Below are 4,005 nucleotides of genomic sequence, written 5' to 3' on the forward strand. Positions count from 1 at the left end.
GCTGCCACTGCTACTACTTCGGGGGAGACTGGGAGGCTGGATTATGCTGCTACGGGGCTCCTCCACACATTCCTCCCACCGTCTTTGGACTGCGCACTGTATGTATCTCGTTGCCTCACTCACCAGGTATGGTGCATAGTTGTACTGCAATCAACCAGTACATTGTCCTATTGTCGGAGTACTACCATGCCTCGGGATTGCCGTGTTATTTTAGCAATATGTACCATGTGAGGACAATATCAACGAAAAACAACAAAGGTATTAAAACTAGAAAACATGTCCGTATGTACATTGGAGCAGTGTTTGGTCTCAACTTCAGCCAACGCCAATATGATATATATTTAGCAGTCTGACTGTTTTATATTATTTATTTTTTTTTACACAAAATGTCCTCTTTTCTGTGTTTCCATGAGCTGCAGTGGAGGGATGGTGACACAAAGAGGGAATTTATTACTAAAAAAAAAAAGACTTACGCAGACTGCTGAAGGCTAATATCAATTTCAGCTGAACATTAGAGGGCCGTGGATCTCGTCCCCCATCTCTTAAAAAGATGAGGATTAAACACTTCAGATTAAATATAGCATTCATTGGAAAAAAAGATAAGCTGCATCCAATCCATGGCACTAAGTTTTTATATTCATGGTGAGTGTGTGACAACAGGTGTTCTTTTTTTACAACATGTCGTCATTCTCCAGGAGTCATTTTGCCTGTATGCAATTGTGCATGAAATAGACTCAGCATGAATACAAACATAAAAAAAAAAAAAAAGCATGTCTACAGTGAAGGTCAGTGAAAATGATAATCGCGCAAACAGAAATACAGCTTGGACTGAGTTCAAAAGCAAGACCTTTGTTTGGAAACTATTCTTGGAGCTGTGATAACCTCCTGGAAACCTGAGTAGGAGGTTTGGGAGGTTTGTAACCTGCTTCAACTCAACATCCTAAGGAAGTGCATCCTCTGTAACTCTTGTTCATTTCTTAATTATAATGATAATGCGACCCTGATAAGGAGCATTATGAATACTCGGAATACTCCCTCTTCCTCAATAAATGACTTGGCAAGAAAACACAGAGCGCTACAGTTAGAGCCACGGGGGCCAAAGATTGTTTGAAGAAGAACGTGACTGTTTTCCAGTCGAGCGCCATAAAGATAAGTTGATGACCTAAACTGGTTTATAGTAAACTGTAAAAATAGACGCTCATAAGCTTGTAAACCAATATTTCTTGTGTTTACCTGCTGGGTTTCACCTGTCAGACCTAGATATGACCTCTGTTGTCTGAGAAATAGGTGACTGGACCACAATAATAATAATAATAATATACAGCCTATTGTGCTCGTGGTACAATTTATTAGCACTGTGATTTATGACAGTCTAACATATCACGCAGGGAGGCTGACATATAAACTGCAAATGAGAGATTACACATCTCTTTGTGCAAAAAAAAAAAATGCAGCATTTACAGTATTTACAGCCCTTTGTTCAACTAACATGCATTCCAGGCCTCCACGTCTGCTTCATTGAAAATTCTTTCATCGAAATTTAAGAGTACTACAGATTACAGGTTGATGCAGGAGAGGATGCTTCAGCGCAAGGTTCATGAAAAGCCAACAAATAGTTTTCAACTAACTAACTGTGTAAAAAGTTGACACTTTTTGCCAGATGCAAGAAAAAAAAAAAGCTTGTCTGTTATAGGACTCTAAACTTTCCACTGAAACTTAAGGTGGTAATCATGTAGCCCAGCCATGTTAGCGGCTCTGTGTGGCTGTATTTATAAAAGAGGCACAGTGGTGCTAAATGCTAACGTCTGCATGCTAACATGCCCACGGTGACAATGCTGATGCTTAGCAGGTACGATGCTCACCATGTTCACCATATTAGTTTATCGTGTTAGTGTGCTAACATTTGCTCATTAGCATCACATACAAAGTACAGCTGAGGCTGATGGGTCATTACCTTTGCAGGTATTTGGCCATAAACCAAAGTATTGGAGAACTTGCTAGAGTAAAAAGTCATAAGGATTCGTCCTCTGGGCACGATGCCTATCTTTACCAAATTTCATGCCAATTCATCCAATAGTTGTTGAGCTCACGTGGCTACATAATAACCAGCATTAGCGTCAGCCTTATAATTCAATCTGTGTGCACTTGTCTGGAATCAAAATGCGTCCTGATCATTTCAGGGTTTTTGCCGTCCCATAGACGGCTAGAATGGCACCGATCATTTCTTGAAAATACAACCAATCAACAAAACCCCTCCAGATATTTCAGCGCAACAAAAGGGCACTGTCACCAAGCCAGCGGACACGCACCCTACTGCCCATTCCTGCCAGCTGTCCCAGACGTAACATTGTATGTTTTACCCTAAAAAGAATGCAAGAGCACAGAGTTTGCCCTTGGCGGCTTGGCGACAGAGGTTGAAAATATCATCTTTGCTCTCTAGTGTTGGAGTAAATGTCCTGCCGAGTGGAGGGACAGTCAACATTGTGTCGTTTTATAGCCTGCCTGCCTGCCTGCCTGCCTGCCTGCACGCACGCACAGCTTCCCTGCTCACGTGTATCCCTCCCCGACCTTAGCCGCGGCCTCACCCAGCCCCTCCATCTCACAGGAGAGCTCACTGTAGCTTATTACTTTCACCCGGCCACCCACTAAATCTTTGACATGTTTATTCTGAAGCCAAGTTCATGGATTCCAGGAAGGGGAATGAAACAGCTTTTGATTGTATACCTTCTCTCTCCTCAAAGCACTCAGCTCAATGAGCGATAAATTACTTTGCTGATATGATACAGCAGTATTTGTGTTTGGGTTACTAAATAACCTAGTCAGTTAGGCAGCTGTTATTGCAGGGACACGCCATTGCTAATGGCCCAGAGCCATTACGCATTACCATAAAATAAAAATGAGTAATCAAATAAAAAGTCTAACACACATCCTTCAAGTCATCTTAACGAGCCTCCTCCTGGCGGATGAGCATTTGTTATTTTTACGTTTATTTCCTGGATTAAAAATTGAATGAATGTTTATGAGTCTTTGAAATGCAGATCTGAAAGATTGTTCTTTTTCTAATGCTCTTTTCCGCTTGATGGTGAGCTCACCACCTAAAGACCAAACGTGACCTCATTTTTGTAATCACAAGACGTTCAAGCAGAGTTTTTTAAAAATGCACTTGCGCGCATTAAGAAGTTACTGCTCTGGGTTCACACCAGCGCTGCTGTGTCACGCTGACCAGCCACACTGTATGCCAGTAAGGAAGTGGAACAACAAGGCTATTCACACACGGAGTGGTGCTCCGGTGGGAAGATAGCCCTGGATCGCCACCTGTTACCTTATCGCTGACTAAATGGAAATGCATCCTTCATGTGTATTGTCCAGCTTAGGCGTACTGGCTGGCAGCCTGCAGAGTTTTTTTTTAAGGAGATAATTATTGCTGACGAGAAAGGAAATGCAGCTGTCAGTTGAAGTATTTATGACACTGTATGTGTTCGTGTATTGGGCTGGAGGTGAGGGGTATTTGCATTATGTGTGTGTGTTTTTGTGAGGGTGGGGAGACAGTGAAGACACAGGTGAGGAGGAAAAAAGAGAAAGATATCAGCATAGAAAGAGACAGGGCAGGGTGGTGAAAGGGCAAGAATGCGTCTCGAAGTGACTCGAGGTGTCTTCCTCCCCCTCCTCCTCCTCCTCCTCCTCCTCCTCCAGACACCACCTTAAGGCCGAGACACTGTCTGAACCCATTTGCATAAAGTGCTAAAAAGGGGGAGCTGACAGAGCGGGGCAGGTGATACCGGCCAACAGACGCAGGGGAAGGAGGACCCAGAGCTGACACTGACACAGCAAGCTATTACACAGCCTCTGAGCACACACCCATTTACACACACACACACACACACACACACACACACACACACACACACACACACACACACACCTGTGACTCCAGCAGGGCATTCAGACCAGCACAGAGGAGAGGACTTTAGCCTGGGCAGAGGCAGAATTAAAATCTCAAACTCT

Source organism: Enoplosus armatus, chromosome 8 (assembly GCF_043641665.1).
Source record: "Enoplosus armatus isolate fEnoArm2 chromosome 8, fEnoArm2.hap1, whole genome shotgun sequence".
In the NCBI taxonomy this organism is placed as follows: Eukaryota; Metazoa; Chordata; class Actinopteri; order Centrarchiformes; family Enoplosidae; genus Enoplosus; species Enoplosus armatus.